This window comes from Bufo gargarizans, chromosome 11 (assembly GCF_014858855.1).
Source record: "Bufo gargarizans isolate SCDJY-AF-19 chromosome 11, ASM1485885v1, whole genome shotgun sequence".
Taxonomy (NCBI): Eukaryota; Metazoa; Chordata; class Amphibia; order Anura; family Bufonidae; genus Bufo; species Bufo gargarizans.
The window spans coordinates 46,642,255-46,665,766 of NC_058090.1; the positions used below are offsets into that span (position 1 = coordinate 46,642,255).

Consider the following 23,512-nt stretch of genomic DNA (forward strand, 5'->3'; position numbering starts at 1 on the left):
ATGATCCTATTCCTTCTGAGCTAATTAACACTAGGAGGGACAACGTACTTACTTATAAGTACCTGGCTGGTGGCCGCAGATGCCCTCCTGACTTGTTCTGAATTCAACTGTTTTGCCATCCTGAAGCAACTGGAGGATAATGGAATGTGGCAGCTGGCACTGGCCACCACATATTTTGTGCTGCACTGTGGTATTTTGTTCTGCTAGGGCAGTATATGGTATTGCAGGCCCCATCTAATTGTGTTGCCCTTGTTAGTTTACAACAAGGGGCCAGTTTTTTTTTCAGGGCCACTTTAAGGTTCCCAGTTCAGCCCTGCAGGGAGCTATTTACTCCCGTGGTATTCAACTTTCTCACCATCTAGACTCGAGGAAGGCAACACAGTCGAATTCCAGAAGGACACCTGTGGCTGCCAGCCTGGTACATAAGTACTTGACACTCCCATTGTCAATTAATGCTGTCAGTGCCCTAAAGTTTCCCAGTTGGCCAGTTCTCTCTCTGGGTGATTTAACAGATACCTTAAATAATGCCTTTTTTGTCATTTTATAACACTGCCTTTACCTCAATTTTTACGATCTTGGACAACCCCCATAATTTCACTGTATCTTGGATAGCCTCTGACTGTATGAATGGTGCTATATTCTAATGAAATATTAGGTTGGTTATAAATATTATGCATTCACTGTTTTATAGAGCATTTTTTCTTAGCAATAGTTGGTGTTGCTTTGCACATACTGTACACTGATATTCCTTGTTTAGTTTTATAATTTATTCTTGAATGCTTTTTTCTGTTTTGGCACAGAAGATTGATGTCTCCTAAGAAACCTGATTAATTCCGTAAATGAAATCTTTTGCATATGCACATTTGTATATTTTTTCCTGTATGTAGGGAATATCCAGTGTCAGCTAGAGCTATAACTCGCTCTGGTGAAAGAGCTGCCTTTAGGCTACTTTCACACGTTTTTCTTTTCCGGCATAGAGTTCCGTCACAGGGGCTCTATACCGGAAAAGAACTGATCAGTTTTATCCCCATGCATTGTGAATGGAGAGCAATCCGTTCAGGATGCATCAGGATGTCTTCAGTTCAGTCGTTTTGACTGAGCAGGCAAAAGATAAAACCGTAGCATGCTACGGTTTTATCTCCGGCGAAAAATACTGAAGACTTGCCTGAATACCGGATCCGGCATTTTTTCCCATAGGAATGTATTAGTGCCGGATCCGGCATTCAAAATACCGGAATTCCTTGCAATGCATTTGTGAGACGGATCCGGATCCGTCTCACAAATGATTTCAGTCAGCGGCAGATCGGCGGATCTGGCGGGCAGTTCCGACGACGGAACTGCCCGCCGGATCACACTGCCGCAAGTGTGAAAGTACCCTTAAGCCTCTTTCACAAGACCAGATGGCTTTTTCAGTGTTTTGCAGGCCATTTTTTCCGGATCCGTTGTTCCGTTTTTTGTTTCCGTTGTGTTTCCATTTCGGTTCCGTTTTTCCGTATGGCATATACAGTATTACAGTAATTATATAGAAAAAATTGGGCTGGGCATAACATTTTCAATAGATGGTTCCGCAAAAAACTGAACGGATACGGAAGACATACGGATGCATTTCCGTATGTGTTCCTTTTTTTTTTTGCAGACCCATTGACTTGAATGGAGCCACGGAATGTGTTTTGCGGGCAATAATAGGACATGTTCTATCTTTCAACGGAACAGAAAAACGGAAATACGGAAACGGAATACATACGGAGTACATTCCGTTTTTTGCGGAACCATTAAAATGAATGGTTCCGTATATGGACCGTATACGGAACGCAAAAAACGGCCCGTATACGGGGAAAAAAAAAACGGTCGTGTGAAAGAGGCCTTACATTGTATAGACTAAGTAACAAGGAACCTGAGCTTTCATTCATTGCATAATATCTAACAACACAGAGCATATTACTTTTCACATCGCTGGGTTGCACGATTCCTGTTATTAGAGATGAGCGAATTTCTGATTTTCAAATTCATTCATGTTTTGTTTGGTGGTAAAGGTAGAATTGCGTTATGGATTCCATTACCACGGATCATAACGCAATTCGATCTGTCCCGTTTCCGTTATGCAGGGGAGTCCTTTCCGAACGGATCGTTTATGCAGGCCATAGACTTCTATTCTGACGGAATGCATTCTGTCATAGAATTGCGTTATGGTCCTTGGAAACAGAATCCATAACGCAATTCTGCTTTCACCACCAAATGACGCGTGAACGAATTTCATAACATGAAATTCGTTCATCTCTACCTATTATATAGAGCAGATAACTGTTCATTACACACTTGAAAAACCTGAACTGTCAGCACAAATTTTACAGGGAAATTAACTCTACATAACGACATCTATCTCAGAGGTGTGGTTACATAACAGCAGTAGGTGGTAAAATAGGGAATAATTGGCAAGTGGCAACATCTTCGCAGGACAGGTCCACAAGACAGGTATACAAGAAGCACAGGATGTACTGAATCAGGTAAGCAATATTATTTATATTGGGACAGAGATAGCAAAACTAAATGTTTCATGTAAGGTTTCAGGGACTGTACTTTTACTATATTTTACTGTTAAGTGTTAGGATTTTGCCGATAGGAGTTACGTGTAGTATGTCTTGTATTGTATAAGGGAAGAGAGCAATCACAGGTAACAAAAAGGGACAAACGTACAGTGTACTGTACTGTACTGTATATTAAGTGTGAGGTTACATTGACCTTTTGTAGCACAATTGATTTTAACAATTTAACTATAGTTGCAGTCCTTATAAATGCTTTAAGATGAATGCAATCTTGTGAGCTGCAGCTGGCATTCAATAGCTTAAAATCAATCAGTCATGCTACAAAAAGTCGCATTGTAGCCCAAGACTAGAATAGACTTGGGCTGTGATCGATCAGCACCTAGTAACAAATTCTTCAGGTTTATGCACACGGCATATATTACGTGCAGATTGTCAGGCTGAAAATCTGCAGTGTGAGGCCTCTTTCACACTACAGTATGTTGAATTCAGTGTTTTGCGTTCCGTTTTTCACGGATCCGTTGTTCCGTTTTTTGCTTCCGTTGTGGTTCCGTTTCCGTTCCGTTGTTCCGTTCCGTTTTTTCCGTATGGCAAATACAGTATACAGTAATTTCATATAAAAAATTGGGCTGGGCATAACATTTTCAATAGATGGTTCCGCAAAAAACGGAACGGAAACGGAAGACATACGGATGCATTTCCGTATGTGTTCCGTTTTTTTTGCGGACCCATTGACTTGAATGGAGCCACGGACTGTGATTTGCGGCCAAATATAGGACATGTTCTATCTTTTCAACGGAACGGAGAAACGGAATGCATACGGAACACATTCAGTTTTTTTGCGGAACCATTGAAATGAATGGTTCCGTATACGGACCGTATACGGAACGCAAAAAACGGACCGTATACGGAACGCAAAATACTGTAGTGTGAAAGAGGCCTAATTCAGTAGCAACTAGATAGAAGAGATTTTCAAAATCTCATGTACGTGGTGCGTACATTTTCTGTACTGAAATCTTTTGAAATCTCCAGCATTGTGCAGGTTTTTTGTCCAGATTTCACCTGTAAAATTTGGGGCAATTCACGAGCAGCACATATGGATTTTTGTGTGGGTTTGATGCAGCAGAAAAGAAAAGAAAATCCACATAAACTACACTGCTGTGTGCATGTACTTTTACAGTGCTTGTGCATAGTGTGGTCCTACAGCGGGTCCACATACAGATTACTCCTGATTGCTAGGCCAAACCTGTACTTTCCATGTGGAACAATAGAAAGTACAGTTACAGCCTGGCGATTAGCAATATGGCATCCGTGTTCGGACTGTGGTTTTTACAGTTAGACTTGTTTAGTTTGCATGTCTCCGTTGCATTTCTACTGCCCCACAATCAGTGGAAAAAAAGGCTGTGTGAATACAAACACTAAAATAAGTGGATTCTGTGATTTACTGAAATGTGAATAAGCCCTTAGGCCTCATGCACACGACTGTTCTGTTTTTCGCATTCCGCAAACCGCGGATCCGCAAAAAACGGAATCCGTCCGCGTCGCCTGCCGCAATTTGCGGAACGGGCGCCGGCAATATAAATGCCTATTCAGAATAGGACATGTTATATTTTTGTTAGCGGGGCCGCGGAACAGAGCCACGGATGCGGACAGCACACGGAGTGCAGTCCGCATCTTTTGCGGCCCCATTGAAGTGAATGGGTCCGCATCCGAGCCGATGCGGCCCCAAACAATGGTCGTGTGCATGAGGCCTTAGACACAATTGTAAAAAGGTATACTAACATATATCAGCCCAACAGAGGCCAAAAGGTCTCTGTCGTCTATGGATATGTCTGACTCTGTTATCAAGTGAACTCTGTAAACCCAGTGCCTAAGAAGGAAATTTTAAAGTTTATTGCAAATCTGCAATATATATAGCGTTGAAATATAGCCACAGATACTGAAAAGAGGGCTGATTGTGTGTATGGTATCAATATGGGAGCTTTCAAACCTGTTGTAGTTAACAAATGAACATGACATTATTTTTACATTTGTTTTATTACATTAAGTGATAGTGGTGCTTAAGGCTACGTCTACACGACGACATTTGTCGCAGAAAAATCCATCTCAAATGGATTTTCTGCGACTGTTGCGTCGCAGTTGCAGCATGTTGCATGTTGCAGTGCGACACCATAGACTGCCATTATAAAAATTCTCGATCGACATTAGTGCAACAAAATGTCGCGCGACAAATGTCATTGTGTAGACGTAGCTTTATGCAGCCTAATGAAAGTCTATATCTGCAAAATTGATACAGTTATAGTTTATCTCGCTTTTCGTACAACCAGTATTTTTACACTCCCTGCTCTAAGCAGTTTATTAGCCAGTTTATCTGGCAATAAATGTATGTTGTATTTTGTTATTTTCATATACAAAATGAATACAAATCATGCAAATTAACTTTTTTTCAGATTATGGGTTCATGCACATGACTGTGATTAGCCCGGAAAACACAGTTCGTGTGTCTGCTGGATCTCTTGGGAAGACCGCGGCTTCCCTGAACTAAATTTACCATATCATAGTATTTAATGGTGCAGTCAGTTCATTCCTGTTCGTAGATCTCTGGTACTTAACTGTGAGTTCAGCAGGTCAATGAGATTACAGCAATACCACTTTAATATAGTTTTGTTGTTGTGTTAAATGCTTTAATTAAAATATTTAAAAAATAAATTGCATTGATATATTCTGACACCCATAACGTTTTAAGATTTCTCTCTACATAACTGTGTGAGGGCTCATTTTTTGCAGGGCAAGTTCTTGTTTTTACAGTATTTTGGGGTGTGTACAACTTTTTGATAACTTTTTATTCAATTTTTTTAGGAAGCAAACAAAAACAAAAAAGGGAATTTGGCCATTTTTACTTTATTTTCCATTACAGCATTCACTGTACATGATAAATACTTGTATATTTTGTTAGTTTGGACATCCTGGCTGCCATTGCAACTGAACGGCTCCCCCGACCTTGGCACAGGGGAGCCCTTCAGTCACTAGGAGCAGCCGCCTCCCCGTAAATGATCCCTCAGTTGCTGTTGTTGCAGTTGACCATGGCATCTGAGGGGTCTGTGATAGGAGTTCTCTCACATACAGCAGTCAGCTACTCTGATCAAGCACTATGTTTAAAACCTTGCTGTATATATGCATATATAAGCCCTGCTTTACACATGTGCAAGTATATATATATATATATATATATATATAGCTACATTTGAGCTATGCTCAAAAAATTCTAGGAACTCGCCATGCCCCTCACGAAATACCTTGGGGTGTCTTCTTTCAAAAATGGGGTCACTTGTGGCGTAGTTATACTGCCCTGGCATTCTAGGGGCCCTAATGTGTGGTAAGTAGTTTGAAATCAAAATGTGTAAAAAATGACCTGTGAAATCCTAAAGGTGCTCTTTGGAATGTGTGCCCCTTTGCCCACCTAGGCGGCAATAAAGTGTCACACATCTGGTATCGCCGTACTCATGAGAAGTTGGGGAATGTGTTTTGGGGTGTCATTTTACATATACCCATGCTGGGTGAGAGAAATATCTTGGCAAAAGACAACTTTTCCCATTTTTTCATACAAAGTTGGCATTTGACCAAGATATTTATCTCTCCCAGCATGGGTATATGTAAAATGACACCCCAAAACACATTGCCCAACTTCTCCTGAGTACGGCGATACCAGATGTGTTACACTTTTTTGCAGCCTAGATGCGCAAAGCAACCCAAATTCCTTTTAGGAGGGCATTTTTAGACATTTGGATCCCAGACTTCTTCTCACGCTTTCGGGCCCCTAAAAATCCAGGGCAGTATAAATACCCCACATGTGACCCCATTTTGGAAAGAAGACACCCCAAGGTATTCAATGAGGGGCATGGCGAGTTCATAGAATTATTTTTTTTTGGCACAAGTTAGCGGAAATTGATTTTTTTTGGGTATTTTCTCACAAAGTCTCCCTTTCCGCTAACTTGGGACAAAAATTTCAATCTTTCATAGACTCAATATGCCCCTCACGGAATACCTTGGGGTGTCTTCTTTCCGAAATGGGGTCACATGTGGGGTATTTATACTGCCCTGGCATTTTAGGGGCCCTAAAGCGTCAGAAGAAGTCTGGAATATAAATGTCTAAAAAATTTTACGCATTTGGATTCCGTGAGGGGTATGGCGAGTTCATGTGAGATTTTATTTTTTGACACAAGTTAGTGGAATATGAGTAAGAAAAAACAAAAACAAAAAACAAAAAACAATTTCTGCTAATTTGTGCCAAAAAAAATGTCTGAATGGAGCCTTACAGGGGGTGATCAATGACAGGGGGGTGATCAGGGAGTCTATATGGGGTGATCACCCCCCTGTCATTGATCACCCCCCTGTAAGGCTCCATTCAGACGTCTGTATGATTTTTACGGATCCACGGATACATGGATCGGATCCGCAAAACACATACGGACGTCTGAATGGAGCCTTACAGGGGGGTGATCAATGACAGGGGGTGATCAGGGAGTGTATATGGGTGATCACCCGCCTGTCATTGATCACCCCCCTGTAAGGCTCCATTCAGACGTCCGTATGTGTTTTGCGGATCCGATCCATGTATCCGTGGATCCGTAAAAATCATACGGACATCTGAATGGAGCCTTACAGGGGGCTGATCAATGACAGGGGGGTGATCAATGACAGGGGGTGATCAGGGACTCTATATGGGGTGATCATGGGTGATCAGGGGTTCATAAGGGGTTAATAAGTGACAGGGGGGGGGGGGTTGTAGTGTAGTGTTTTGTGGTACTTTACACAGCTACCTGTGTCCTCTGGTGGTCGATCCAAACAAAAGGGACCACCAGAGGACCAGGTAGCAGGTATATTAGACGCTGTTATCAAAACAGCGTCTAATATACCTGTTAGGGGTTAAAAAAATCACATCTCCAGCCTGCCAGCGAGCGATCGCTGCTGGCAGGCTGGAGATCCACTCGCTTACCTTCCGTTCCTGTGAGCGCGCGCGCCTGTGTGTGCGCGTTCACAGGAAATCACGGCTCTCGTGAGATGACGCATATATGCGTGACTCTGCGCAGAGCTGCCGCCTCCGGACCGCACATCTGCATTAGGCGGTCCGGAGGCGGTTAAAGACAACTGTTTCCAATACGCCTGTTTGTTTTTTTCACTCCAAAAAAAACAGATGACCTTGATAAATGTGCCCCATGGACTGCCAGGAGTGCGCCTTATTTATGACGAGTCCTGAGTCTCTCTGCCAGCGCAGGGGGGCAAACAAAGAATCCTTATGAACAGTAATAAACCAACTATATCCTATAAACTGCTGTAAACATTCAGTGCTCTTCGGTACCCAACCATAAGACTGTGGCCACAGGGCACGGCTGTGCTGCAGTTGTGACCCAGTCAGCTTGTGGCCAAGGAGTGGTTGGATGCAGGGCTGGCGCTACCATAAGGCAGACCAAGCAGCTGCCTTAGGGCGCACCCTGGGGGAGGGCAGAAAAATGAACCTTTTTTAAATTTTATTTTTGTTGTGCCGCAGCGTCGCCGGCCGCCCGCCCCAGCCTGCGTACGCCTTGTGGCCCTGACCCTCACTCACAGAGCGGCACGGGCCCGGCAACACGGTCATGGGGTCAGGCCAGGGAGGTGTGACTGGCAAGTGGCGCAGCGGCGGCAGGTGGCAGCAGGGACTGGAGCTGACTGTGTCTTTGAGTCTGACTCACACACAGCCAGATCACCGTAGCAGCAGGACAGGTGGGTAGGTGATCACTGATGAGCGCACTAGCGCCAGAGTGCACGGCATAAATGTGTTTAAAAAAAATTATTACATAAACAACAATCATAAATGGAGGGGGGGGATGGTGACCGTGACATGATGGGAGGGGGGACAATATCTGCAGTCTGTGACATGGGGATGGGACCAGGGCCGGCTGGGAAGGGGGGGCGGAATGAAGTGCCATGGGGACGGAAATGTGACACAATAGGGGGTAATGATGTGCTCATGATGTGATACGAAGGGGGTGATGTGACATGGTTTGGAGGGTAAGAAATGTGACATTGAGGGGGTGAAATGTGACATGGAGGGCTGATGTGACATAGGTGATTTGACAGAGGGGGAGAAATGTGACGCTGAGGGGGTGAAATGTGGCATGGAGGGCTGATGTGACAGAGGGGATTATGTAAAAAGAGGCAGCACTGAGGAGTAGAAGGCGGCGCTGGGCACGAACGGCGATGCGTGCGGCCGGGCACCATGCATCCACAGACCTCCCCTGCTTGGGCACCTTAATGATTGACAGGTTAGTAAAACCTGTTTTTCCACAGAATAAAGCCACAAATAGCTTTTATAAGGCCACCTTAGAAATCAGAATGCTACCCTGGGCATGAGCTCACAGGGCTTATAGGTGGTGACAGAATCCCTTTAATCATATACATAAATATGATAATTTGGGGCAGGGTAATGAGCCCAGTCCTCCACACCATAGAGCAAAGTGTGCAGATACTGCATATGTTTGGAAAATGTAATAAAAAGTTTGTGAAAGAAATTAAAAAGAAAACCTCCCGGAAATGAGAAGTGAACCTCCCTGAAATGAGTCTTTGCAGGTTGGGATGTCTGAGATTGGAATGTTTATTGATTGTTTATGACTATCGGTTACATGGTGACCTGAACCATGGGGAAGTTAACAATGAACACTGAATAAACAACTTGGTTCTAATAAATTTGATCCTGCTGTGGCTTGTACGTGGTGTTCCAACTGCAACACAGCTGCCCTATGTGGCTTTAGCCTCGATGCTCTGTGTTTTACTAGGCATCAGGGTTGTGGCTGGGAATTGGAAGTGCCCCATAGCCCCGGCGCTGACTTGTTTTCTGAATGCTCCTGCCTGTATTGGAAGCATATCTTTATAGCATATTGTATAGACCGACATCGGGGGCCAGAAAGTATCTGCTGCTGATAGGAGAGCTATTAACAGTCTTAGAAATGAGATATAGTATAGTATTTTTAAAAGCAGACAAAAGCGGAGCTACCATCATTATGAATAAGGACCAGTATTTGGCAGAAGCTCTTGCCCACTTGGTGGATAAAAAAAGTGTATCATAAACTTAGAGCGGATCCTACAATATCCTTTAAGAAAGAGCTTGATCAGTTGTTATTGGATGCATATTCAGAGGGGATTATTAGGGATTCCCAACATAGAGCTATGATGAACCAATCCCTGAGGGTCTGTGTCTTATATTTACTACTTAAAATTCACAAAAATCTAGACAAGCCCCCAGGATGTCCTATCGTCTTGGGGGTTAATTCTCTATTTCAACCAGTGGCTATTTTTTGTTGACAGTTACCTTCAGGAGATTGTTAGAAGATCACGTAATTGTCTCAAGGATACGGGTGACTTTTTAAAGGTGTTGCCTGAGTTATATTTTTATTCTTTGTATGTTTCTAACTAGGCAAATGTAAGGACTTTACAATTCACTTACTTTATCTCCAGCTGCTGCTTTCTCGGATTTCACTGAGGGTCACATGACCTGTGATGTCAGCTTCTCTCCCTAGTCTGATGAGGTTTCGTGCACAAGCCTGAGAGATCAGATCTGTGTCTGTACACCAGACGTCACTGTGCTGGCAACACAGCCCTGCACTGCCATCTGCTCTCTCTCTGGATTTATTAGGAAAAACTTTAACCCCTTAGTAGCACAGACTCAGGGCTAAAGGCTTTATTGAATAGCTGCAGGCAGTGAGGAGACAAATGCTGGGCACAGAAGCTCACAGACTAGAGGAGTTCTGCAGATCATTGCACAAGAACATGTAGGGGGAAGATCCTGTGTGTATCAGCAGTGTCATTGTCAGGGGCGTCGCTAGGTTAAAACATTCGAGGCTGTTTTGTCCCATGCCCCGAATGTCCTGCCTGCCTGCTAGATACAACTGTATTGCCGTACACAGAACGGCAATACAATTGAATCTAATACACTGGGAAGAGCTGAAGGACCTGTGGTGACATCACAGGTCATGTGATCAGCAAAACAGGCTGTGATAGGATGACCTGGATGATGTCACCATCATGTGACCAGTGCAGGATTGGACCAGAGTGAAGAGGAGAAGGAGCCTAATGGTGATGTCTGTACATGAGAAAAGGTAAGTGAAGGGAGAGGCAGAGCAATGCTGGGAGTTGTAGTTATTTAACTGGGATGTATGTTAGGGCTGAAGGGAGGGATGCTATTGACATGGAACTGTGTGCTCGAGGTGGCTGTATGGTGGGGGGGAATGATGTTTATGTACATGGGACTTAATGTTTAGGCTACGTTCACACCTGCATTTGGGGATCCGCTTGTGAGATCAGTTTCAAGGCTCTCACAAGCAGCCCCAAATGCATCAGTTTAACCCCAATGCATTCTGAATGGATGCGGATCTATTCAGAATGCATTCGTTCGGCTCCGTACGGCCACCCGTTCCGTTTTGGAGGTGGACCCCAAAATGCTGCAAGCAGCGTTTTTGTGTCCGCATGGCCTTGCGGAGCCAAACGGATCCGTCCTGACTTACAATGTAAGTCAATAGGGTTGGATCTCTTTGCATTGACACAAAATGGTGCAATTGTAAATGGATCCGTCCCCCATTGACTTTCAATGTAAGTCAGTACGGATCCGTATTGGGACTTAGAAATTCAAATCTAATAAAAATGAATCGGTCCTGAACGGATACATTCATTTGTATTATCGGTGCGGATCCGTCCTGTACAAGTACAGGACAGATCCGCACAAACGCAAGTGTGAAAGTAGCCTTAGGGGGTGATGCTTACATGGGATTGTGTGTTGGAGGCGGCTGGGGAGGAGGTGGTGTTATTTACATGGGACTGTATGGTGGAGGGAGGAGTATAACTGCAGGGGGCACTGCAGATCCAGGGGACATTATAGGCGGTCTTATTACTACTGGCGGCTCTATAGGAGGGTCTTATAGATCCGCCTTATTTCTACAAAGCGCACTATGGGGGCCTTATTACTACTGAGGGGTCTGTAGGGAGCTTTATTACCACTGGGGGAACAATAGGGGGCCTTATTACTACTGGGGACTCTGTGGGTATTATTAATATGAGAGGGCTCTTCTAATAATGGGGCATTGTTGAGGAGCATTATCACGGTTGGGGCAGTGTTACTATGAGGGCTTTCTAGAAGGGAATTACTATTGGTGGGACTATGAGGAGCACTATTACTATGGGGGGCAGTAATGTTTCTTCAGGATAGTATTTGGGGGTATTGGGGGAGGGCAGGGGCGTAACTAAAGGCTCATGGGCTCCGGTGCAAGAGTTCAGCTTGGGCCCCCCCTTCCCTCAGTGCTTTGTATGTCTTCTTATGCGGCACAAGTGTCTTTGGGCCCCTTCAGGCTCCTGGGCCCGGTAGCGACTGCTACCTCTGCACCCCCTATAGCTACACCCCTGGGGGGGGCACAGCAAGCAGCAGGATAAGACTGTGGGGACACCAGTTGGGGGATATTGATAGAATGTGAGGAAACTAAGATGTCTGTGTGTCACATTCTGCAGAGACGAGGCTGCTGAGAGAAGTTTTCCAGACCGAGTAGAGAAGATGATGAGAGAGAAGATCTACAGAGAAGATGATGACAGAGAGGAGACGTCACCTGGAGGCCCTGGATGTTGACAGGTAAGTGCTGCTGTATAGCAAGTACAGCAAAGTGCAGGGGGGGGGGGGGATATATTTATTGAGGCTTGTGCCCCAGATCTTTTGAGACCCTAGCAACGCCCCTGGTCATTGTACAGCTGGGATTTGTAGTCCTACACATACAACATTCTGCTGAGTATCCCAGCAAGCGGACATGTCACTCAGGGAAGGACTTGTATTCACTCCCTTTGTAGAGCAGGGGGAGGGCACAAATATTCATGAGGAAAACCTCAGAGATTGTTGCTATTGCAGGTAAACAAAGGGCCAGAAGAGAACCAGGGAAATTAGGAAATATATATATTTTTGCCAAAAACTTGCTTAGCTTAGTTATAAATTTACAGTGCTATATATATATTTTTTATAACTCCAACAACCCCTTTAAAGGGGTTGTCCAGGTTCAGAGCTGAACCTGGACAGCCCTCCATTTTCACCCCGGCAGCCCCCCTGACATGAGCATCGAAGCAGTTCATGCTCCGATGCTCTCCTTTGCCCTGCGCTAAATCGCGCAGGGCAAAGGCATTTTTCAGAGTTCCGGTGACGTACCGGGCTCTCCATGGGGCTGACAGGAACCCCGGTGACGTCGCGGGCACTGATGGGCGGGATTTGGCTCTGCCCTAGCCAGTAAAACGGCTAGGGCAGAGCTAAAGCCCGCCCCTCAGAGCCGGTGACGTCACCGAACACACTGCTGGGCGGAAGTTACCGCCCGGCAGTGTGTTATTAAAAACAAAAGAGCCTGTGCCCTGCGCGATCTAGCGCAGGGCACTGGAGCGCATCGGAGCATGAGATGCTCCGATGCTAGGCTCAGGGGGGCTGCCGGGGTGAAAATAAGGGTATGTCCGGGTTCATCTCTGAACCCGGACAACCCCTTTAACTAGTGGCGTACTGCAGAGCGATCTGTGCCCGCAGGGAAGAGAGGTATGTGAGCTTCAGGAACGGGACAAGGTGAGTAGTTACTGTGGGGTTTTTTTTTGTGTTTTTTTTATACAGAGGGGTCACAAAGGACTTTATTACTATGGAGGGGGCACAGAGGGCATTACTACTATTGAGGAGGAACAGAGGGCATTACTAATGTGAAGGGGGCACTATGGGCATTTTCTACTAGGGAGGGGACACAGAGCCAGAGGGCATTACTACAATGAAGGGGGCACAGAGGGCATTATTACAGTGAAGGGGCACAGTGGGCATTATTACTGTGAAGGGGGAACAATGGGGATTTCTACCATGGAGGGGGCACAGAGGGCATTACTAGCACAGTGGGCATTACTACTATTAAGGGGGCACAATGGGCATAACTACTGTGAGGGAGCACACATCTGTACAAAACTACTGTGAAGGTTGTACAATGAAGGCAATACTACTGTGAGGGGGTACAATTTATTTAAAGTATTGTGGGGGTGCCAGAGAAAGGACCCGCCCTGGGTGCCAAACACCCTAGGCACACAACTGCCTTTTAAGTAGGATTTCACATATAGATAGGACAGATATTTATTTTTAATGCATATTGGATATTCAAAATATGTATACGATATATCTCATAGAGAAGGGATGATTGCAGTTTGGGAACAATTATGCAAGGATCCTCGTTTATTGTATCGATTTATTGGTCTGCTGATGACTTTATTGTATTTGATATTGACCAAGAATTATTTTTGGTTTAGGTCTGAATTTAACTTGCAGCAGCAGGCGAATTCGATGAGATTTTGCTAATATTTTTGATTCTGCTTTTGAGTCCACCCACTGGCGTAACTATAGGGGTCGCAGCGGTCGTGGTTGTGACCGAGCCCCTAAGCCAGGGGGGCTCAGAGAAGACAGCCAGGACAAGGAGAGTGGCGGCAGGAGAGGTAAGTTACTTTATTATTTTACAGTCTGATCTGAGGTCTGATATGGAGGTCTAATGGGGGGTCTGGAGAGGTCTCACTGGGGTCTGGAGGTCTGACTGGGGGAGTCTGGAGGTCTGACTGGGGGTCTGAAGTGGTCTAATGGGGGGGTCTGTAGGTCTGAAGTGGTCTAATGGGGGGTCTGGAGGTCTGACAGGGAAGTCTGAAGGTCTGACAGGGAAGTCTGAAGGTCTGACAGGGAAGTCTGGAGAGGTCTGACTCCGGGGGTCTGAAGAGGTCTGACTCCGGGGGTCTGAAGAGGTCTGACTCCGGGGGTCTGAAGAGGTCTGACTCCGGGGGTCTGAAGAGGTCTGACTCCGGGGGTCTGAAGAGGTCTGACTCCGGGGGTCTGAAGAGGTCTGACTCCGGGGGTCTGAAGAGGTCTGACTCCGGGGGTCTGAAGAGGTCTGACTCCGGGGGTCTGAAGAGGTCTGACTCCGGGGGTCTGAAGAGGTCTGACTCCGGGGGTCTGAAGAGGTCTGACTCCGGGGGTCTGAAGAGGTCTGACTCCGGGGGTCTGGAGAGGTCTGACTCCGGGGGTCTGGAGAGGTCTGACTCCGGGGGTCTGGAGAGGTCTGACTCCGGGGGTCTGGAGAGGTCTGACTCCGGGGGTCTGGAGAGGTCTGACTCCGGGGGTCTGGAGAGGTCTGACTCCGGGGGTCTGGAGAGGTCTGACTCCGGGGGTCTGGAGAGGTCTGACTCCGGGGGTCTGGAGAGGTCTGACTCGGGGGTCTGGAGAGGTCTGACTCCGGGGGTCTGGAGAGGTCTGACTCGGGGGTCTGGAGAAGTCTGAGTGGGGGTTTGGAGGTCTAATGGGGGTCTTATTGGGGGTCGAGAGGTCTAATGGGGATCTGAATCGGGGTCTGGAGGTCTAATGGGGGTCTGATTGGGGGTCTAGAGGTCTAATGGGGGTCAGATATGGCGGTCTGGAGGTCTAGTGTGAGTTTGGAGGTCTAATGGGGGTCCGGAGGTCTGATATGGGCATCTGGAGGTCTAATGGGGGTCTTATATGGGGGTCTGGAGTCTTATCTGAGGTCTGATATTGGTTTGGGGTCTTATCTGAGGTCTAATGGGGTCTGATCTGAGGTCTAAAACTGGGGTCTTATATGGGGTATGACATAGAGGTCTATAGAGGATTTGGTCTGAGATGGGGGGATCTCATTTAGGGTTTTATATGGGCGTCTTATCTGAAAGGAAAGGGGGATTTTTTTGTACAAGCAGACAATATAAAGGGGTGTTTTTTTCTGTGTGGTACCAGTATTATCAGGGGGATTGTTTCTGCAGGAAAGTATTGGGGAGTAAAGTGGACACAGTATTGGGGGTGGCAGGAAGGGGTGTTGAGAAGATGAGAAGGAGGATGGAAAAGTAGGAAAGTAAGATGTCCGTTTGTTAAACTCTGCAGAGACGAGGCGCAGCTGAAAGAAGTCACCATGGCGGTCTGGTCTGACAGGAGAAGAAGAGGAAAGAGAATATATACATCAGAGAAGAGAAGTCACTGGATGTAAGAGGTACATATGTGGCGCTGTATTACCCTGGATGTTCTGTAGCTCTGCAAGTAAGTCTTTAACCTCTCCCGGACATAGTGCGTACAGGTACCCCCTGATGTCCCGGTACTTAAGGATACGGTGCGTACCTGTACGTCCTATGTATTTCCGATCACCACCATCCTGCGATTCTGAGAGGTGATGGTGACATCACCTCTCAGGATCGCCTATCATTGGTTGGCTGGGTGGGCGGGCATTTCAAATTGCATTAGTGCTCCTCTCCTCCTCCTTTTCAGTCTAGGAGCCGAGGAGAGAGGAGCGCTGCGTCGGATCTCGAGCCAGCACCCCCATCTGTAAAAAGCTCAGGATCGTCAGCCAGCACCCCATCTGTGCCCCAGCACCCCCATCTGTGCCCAGCGCCATCAGGTATTTTGGGAAAGGTTAGGTTAGGCAGGGATATTTAGGGAAAGTTAGTGGAAGAGAAAAAAAAAATAAACGTTGCTGATTGCATCACCCTAAATCGGGTGTCTGGGGTCCACAGCACAGCTGTGTGACCCTAGACGCCCCAGGGGTGCTGCAGCTTGCCCCCCCCCCCCCACCCCCCCACACAAATTTTTTGGGGCATTTTTTTGGGGGGGGTGTACACTGACTGTGGCCAATTTTTATTTTATTTTTTTCAAATTTTTTGGCCTTTTTTTAGTTAGTCTTTTTTATGGCTGTTAGGTTTAGGGTAAGTTTGAGAACACCTGTGCCCCCACACATACGCACACCAAATAAAGTTAATCACACACAGACACACACTCCCCTATGGCCCGCCGGATGTTCTCGGCCGAGGAGGCATACACCCAGCTTGCCTCCGACTCTGAGAGTCCCAGTGAGGACAAGGATGACCCCACTTTCTAACGATGATGATGAGCCCCCAAGGCGGCGGAGAAAGGGGACCGCCATGCTAGGGACCCTGTGGTCCACCCTAGTACGAGCAGCTTTGGGGCTCGTACTAGTTTTCCGACCCACCAATTAAGTCCACCGGAGCCCCCTGCCGGTGAACTTTCATGGTATACCCCAGAGCGTTTTGAGCCTGTGATTCGTGATTTTGTAGGCCAACCAGGAATCCAGATTTCCACAGTGGGCTTCACTGAATACAACTACTTTAGTCTTTTTTTTCAGTGACCACTGAAGGTCAGAAGTGTGTCTCAGGAGGGGAATACGGAAGGACACCACTACTCAGTGTGACACGTGCCCTGATCATACAGGCCTCTGCATTGATGGTTGCTTCAAGGAGTACCACACTTCCATGGAGTACTAAATTTATATCCCAATTTAGCCACTGACAATCGGATAAAAAAACAATGGTTCTCAGACTTGAGACACTAAAACTAAAATAAAATAAAAAATATATATTATTTAGTAAAACTTAAATAAATAAAAAAGTAGATATATTAGGTATCGCCACGTCCGTAAAATCTGCTCTAAAAAAGTACCCCATGACCTAAAAAAAAAAAAAAAGAAATGGTGCAAAAAAAAAGGTATTTTTTTGGTCACCTTACATCACAAAAATTGTAATAGCAAGCGATCAAAAAGTCATATGCCCCCCAAAATAGTGCCAATAAAACCGTCTTCTCATCCCGCAATAAATGAGCCCCTACCTAAGATAATCGGCTAAAAAGTAAAAAAAAAATGACTCAGACTATGGAGATACTAAAATGTTTTTTTTTGTTTATAAAAAGATAATATAGTGTAAAACAAAACATAAATAAAATTTTAAAAATTAGACATATTAGGTATCCCCACGTCTGTAAGAATCTGCTCTATAAAAATACCAGATGACCTAACCCCTCAGATGAACACGATCAAAAAAATTAAATAAAAACTGTGCCAAAACAGCAATTTTTGGGCACATTTTCCTTTTGAATCCGTTTTTTTCCAGTAACAAAGCAAGGGTTAACAGCCAAACAAAACTTAATATTTATTACCCTGATTCTGCAGTTTACAGAAACACTCCATATGTGGTTGTAAACTGCTGTATGACCAAACGGCAGGGCGCAGAAGGAAAGGAACGCCGCATGGTTTCTGGAAGGAAGATTTTGATGTCCTTTTTTTTTTTGCCACCATGTTCCATTTGAAGCCCCCCTGATGCACCCCTAGAGTAGAAACTCCATTAAAGCGACCCCATCTAAGAAACTACATCCCTCAAGGTATTTTACAAACTTTATTAACCCTAGATGTTCCTCAACAGTTTATGGCAAATGGAAATGAAATTTCAGAATTTCTATTTTTGGTAACCTTGCCTCACAAAAATGTAATATAGATAAACCAAAAATCATATGTACCCTAAAAAAGTCCCAGCAAAACTGCCACCTTATCTTGTAGTTTCCAAAATGGGGTCACTTTTATGGAGTTTCTACTCTAGGGGTGCATCAAGGGGGCTTCAAATGGGACATGGTGTAAATTAACCAGTCCAGCAAAATCTGCCTTCCAAAAACCACACGGTGGGCCTTTCCCTCTACACCCTACTGTGTACCCGTACAGTAGTTTACGACCACATATGGGGTGTTTCTGCAAAACTACTGAATCAGGGCAATAAATATAGCATTTTGTTTGGCTGTTAACCCTTGCTTTGTTACTGGGAAAAATTGATTAAAATGGAAAATTTGCCCAAAAATTTAAATTCTCAAATTTCATCTCCATTTGCCAAAAACTCTTGTGCAACACCTAAAGGGTTAACAAAGTTTGTAAAATCGGTTTTTAATACCTTGAGAGGTGTAGTTTCTTAGATGGAGTCACTTTTATGGAGTTTCTACTCTAGGTGTGCATCAGGGGGGCTTCAAATGGGACATGGTGTAAATTAACCAGTCCAGCAAAATCTGCCTTCCAAAAACCACACGGCGCACCTTTCCCTCTACGCCCTACTTTGTGCCCGTACAGTAGTTTTATGTAAGCCTCACAAAGTGACTTCAGACCTGAACTGGTCCCTAAAAATGAGGTTTTTGGAAAATTTCAGAAAAATTTCAAGATTTGCTTGTAAACTTCTAAGTCTTGTAATGTCCCCAAAAACTAAAATGTCATTCCTAAAACATGAAGTAGACATATGGGGGATGTAAAGTAATGACTATTTTTGGAGGTATTACTATGTATTATAGAAGTAGAGAAATTAAGACTTGGAAATTTGCAATTTTTTAAAACTTTTTGGTAAATTTGGTATTTTTTTATAAAGTACAATATGTGATGAAAAAACTATCTCAGAATGGCCTGGCTAAGTTAAAGCGTTTTAAAGTTATCACCACTTAAAGTGACACTGGTCAGATTTGCAAAAATGGACTGGTCCTCAAGGTGAAATATGGCTGTGTCCTTAAGGAGTTAAAAGGTTGTCCGCTTTTTTTTTTTTTTTTGTATGCATGCTGCTTTCTCTGCTCTGTTTACCTGCTCATCACTGCAAATGCTACGGCGAGCAGGGGAACAGAACAGTAAAAGCAGCTCTCAAATGAGCGCTGCCCTCTCTTCAAATAGCTGATCGTCGGGGGTTCCGGAGGACCCCGGCTGATCTGATATTGATGACCTATCCTGAGGATAGGTCATCAGTAGTAAGAAGAGGACAACCCATTTAACAGTAGGACTGGAGGGAGGGGGGCATTTCAATATTTGCCTTGGGCAGCAGAAAAGCTAGGTGCACCAGCGCTGAGTGTGGGGGGGAGAGGGGGGCAAGCTGAACTCTTGCACCAGGGCCCATGAGCCTTTAGCTGTGCCCCTGTATTTAATGGTCCATATGTCTCCCACATTTCTATGTGGTTGAGGTGTGTGGATGACATTTTCCTTTTGTTGGAGCGTGTTACTTTTGTTCGGAATTTGAATAGTCAGCATGATTTATTGCAATTTACATGGACTAAGGATGAGAACTAAATACATTTTTGGGATGTAGAAATATCAAGGAACGAACAGAACTTGTTAACCACGTTATTCTCCAAGTCCACAGATAGGAATAATTTACTTAGGAAAAAGAGTTTCATGCTCCCCAGACTTTAAAAGGTATTCCTAAGAGTCAAATGATTCGTACTAGAAGGATTTACAATGATAAGACTGACTATCTGAGGAATATGGAGAAAATGTTGGATAAGTTCACAGCCAGAGGATATGAAAAGGTGTCTGTGAAAAAAGTTGGAATTGAGGTATATCATATGGACAGAGAGAGTTTGATTGTTCCTAAAGGGGTTGAAAGAGAGAAGAGTGATGAAAGATCATTATTCATATCAAAATATGAGGCCCATTCTGATTTAATTAAGAAAACTGTCCTTCAACAAGACCCTAAGTTTGGACAGTGTTTGTGTACAGAAAAGTGAGGTAATTTACAAATCAATTGATTAGAGCTGACATTGTACCTAACTGGATGTCAAGACAACGGTATTGTAACGGTCACGTCCACACACACACAGGGGGAAGGATAGTGACCACTGCGCTCCACTCTCACCCCTGGCCCTGCCTACTTGCCTCATGAGTCCTGATGACAGTGGACAACTGGACGACAGTCCCTTACTTAGGATATGTGAAGGGAAGACAGACAAGACAAAATACGGAACGTGAACGGACCGGGTCAGAACCAAGAGAGCTACGCAGTACAAAGGGTTAAGCAAAGAATGGTCAGGAGAAGCTGGGGTCAAATACCAGGAGAGTAGAGAAGTACCAGAGGAGTCCGCAAAGAGTAGTCAGGTGGGAGCCGAGGTCACAATACCAAGAGGGATGCGCAGTACAGGAGGAGCAGGCAAAGGATCATCAGGGAACAGGATCAGGTGAATATTCAGTAGTCCAACAACTAGCCAGGAACCTAGAATTAACAGGCAACCTGTGGCCAGCAGGCTGCCTGTATTTATAGTGGGGTCTGAGGGTCATGTGACATGGCCAGCGTCACATGACCGACAGACAGACAAGTCGAGCACTGAGTGATCATCTCGGCGCTCAAGGCAGACCTAAGAGCAGGGAGCCTCCCAGCTAGCAAAGCCGCCCTGGGAACGAGGCCAAACACAGACCCTCGCTCCCGAAGCTAAGCAGCAGGTGTGCGGCTGATGGGAGACCGAGTGCGCCTTTGGCGCCCCTGTGACAGGTATTTGAAAACACAAAATGAGGCACATTTATGTGTCTGTGCTGTGTAAATTGTAATGACATTATAAAAGGTGACTATATTTGTCATCCCTCACAGGGATAATAATTTTTTAGCTGTGAATGTAAAAATTTTATTTATTTGTTGAAATGCCTATGCGGCAAGTTATATGTCAGCCGAACATCTCTTTTTTTATGAGTGCATTTTACTCATTTTGGGCTAAAAATAATTTTTTCAATTGGTCGTCATAAAAAAATTATTCAGCCATTCTGTCCCAAAGGGTTAGCTGTTTTTCTAGCTGTTTGAGTGGTATATTGTAGTTTCACTTTTTGTCAGTCATCCAATAAACCTTATCTTTAAATTACTAAAAGGTTATAAACACGTATTTAAGCCTATTCCTATCAGTAAAATAATTATTGAGCTACAATGAATTATAGGGTCAGAGACCAGAGATAAGGAGCCGTCAGCCGAGCTGCCTGATGGAACAGAATGAAAACAGACAGAAGGCTATTAGAGAATCTCAAGGCTGTACAGAGAAAAGGGTTCTACATTTTTTATAAAAAACAATAAAAAAAATTACTTTTAGATTAAAATGAGTACAATGCAATCACAAAAAAAAATACCCCATGCTCTCCCTTGTCTTGTGCTGCATTGTACAGGGCAAGGTCTGTTTGCATACTGCCGTAATATACCAGGCTTCTTCTCATTATGTTAGGCGGAGACTTCTACCTAGCAGTGAGCCCGGTAACATCACCGGCACAAATGGCCGGTTTGTAGCACATCTCTAGGCTCTTTTAGAGGCAGGTACAACTAGAAGCCCTATACATCACTAGCAAACAGCAAACCAGCAAATAAACAGACCTTGCCCTGCGCAAGGCAAACGGGAACATTGGAGGAAGGAAATGCTCTAATCCTCCACTCATATATAGTAAATTAGTTAAGAAGAGGTTATATTCAGCTTCAGCTCTAAAGGGTTTCTACCACTTCGTTTTCACATAATTAGGTGTCAGACACTAGCGATCCGCTAGTGTCTGCTCTGCCAAACAATCCTAATATAATAGCTTTTGGGGCAGCCGTTTCTCTAAAAAAAGAACTTCTATTAATATGCTAATGACCCTCTAGGTGCTATGGGGGCGTCATTAGCACCTAGAGGATCGGTCTACCTTCACAAAATTCCGCTGCCCAGCGCCTCCCTCCAGCCCGCCCATCTCCTCCGGAATGCGATCAAGCGGACGAATTCTTGCGCATGCGCCGTGCGCGTCTGTTTTCGGCGCATGCGCAGTGAATGTCCGACCGCTTCCCTGCTCAGACATCTCCACTGCGCCTGCGCCGATGACGTCATAGTGCTCCGAGGAACAGGCGCAGTGGAGATGTCTGAACAGGGAAGCGGTCGGACATTCACTGCGCAATACTGGATCCTGGGATAACATTAGCCAGACATTCTGACTACAGTCCCAGCAGGGGACCAGAAAGAGATGAGAAAGCGACCTATTGAACCTTTGATGGACTCAAACATAGTCATTTTTAATATCTCTGGTCGTAGGCATATTCTTGTGCCCTTGGAAGGCTGAAAAGCTAGCTTTAAGCCATCCTGCAGAACCACAAGCCCCAGCAGAGTCAAGTTTGGTCTTGTTGGACTCGAGTCGTAAAATCATAAGGGTCATTAATACATTAATACATGAATGTCATAGCTGTATTTAGTGGTTCCACAGAACTGTGGGCTCAGCCAGAATAAAAACCTTCAGGGCTGACCTTAGCTGGATCATAAACCTTGCCGACACCTCCTCGACCCTGCCCACACATTCGTACCATTGGTAGGCAGAACTGCTGGCACCTCCTGTTTTAGAACTGTTATAAGATGCTGTCAGGGCATTGTATGGCAACCCTGCCTTGCCTTAACACCTGGATTTGTATCGCATTCTGAATGTCAGTGCTCAGGGTCCACTGATATTATACCAATCGGATTGCACAACGGCTTCAAGGACTGAAACAGAGGAACTTAAGTATACTTTTTATCCATTATCCATTCCGGAACAATGCCGGCAAGTGTTCCGGAATTTTGGATGGAGATAAAACCGTAGCATGCTGCGGTATTATCTCCGTTCTGAAAAGTCAAAAAGACTGAACTGAAGACATCCTGATGCATACTGAATGGATTGCTCTCTATTCAGAATGTATTAGGATAAAACTGATCAGTTATTTTCCGGTATCGAGCTCCTAGGACGAAATTCAATGCCGAAAAAGAATAACGCTATTGTGAAAGTACCCTAAAGGGAATGTGTCACCAGACACATGACCTATTGATTAAATTATGATTTTATGTTAATCATATTGTTATAGAATTTTGGTGTTTTTTATTGAATTCTTGATGCCTCTGCCTATATTTAAAAAAAATTGTGCAGTTCTCACATTGGTAACTAGGCCTAACAACACGTCAAGACTTGTTCCTCTTTTATAGCAGCCACATAGGTCATATACACAATGGACAGAAGCTGACTCTGAATTATTTGGAAGAGTTTTGCAGGCATATGCTATGACCTGTGCAGTAGATAAACTGTGACCATCATCTGCTGTGAATGGTGGATCCTATGTTATCTATATATACAGTAGATTAGAGATGAGTGAATCTATTCTAACTGAATTGAATTCATTATGAATAAATAACAAAAATTCTTCTGTCAAACAAATCAGAAGTTTTAGTGATTTGCATCGGAATCATACAAAATGCATCTGTGCCATTTTATTGTGAGAATTAGCAGGGGAAACAACAGAAAAGATGAAGATGGAGGATCACATGACCATGGGAGAAAGGGGGCTTACCCTAATCGACTTAGAGGCTAACAGCCTGTTAGCCA

At 44.7% G+C, this 23,512-nt stretch overlaps 1 protein-coding gene across 3 annotated transcripts in view; it reads left to right on the forward strand.

The window, feature by feature from the left end:
* Nucleotides 1–2,396: 2,396 nt before the first annotated feature.
* The window catches only part of LOC122921924 (carbohydrate sulfotransferase 9-like), a 37,093-nt gene continuing 15,977 nt past the window's right edge, over nucleotides 2,397–23,512 (forward strand). Inside the window, exons 1-2 of one of the 3 annotated variants that reach the window (XM_044272254.1) lie at nucleotides 2,465–2,504; nucleotides 4,991–5,154. The gene's annotated coding sequence lies outside the window, so the exon portion shown is untranslated. Of the gene's footprint in view, nucleotides 2,505–4,990; nucleotides 5,155–23,512 lie in introns of all 3 variants that reach the window. The other 2 variants (XM_044272252.1, XM_044272253.1) reach the window with 2 other exon arrangements.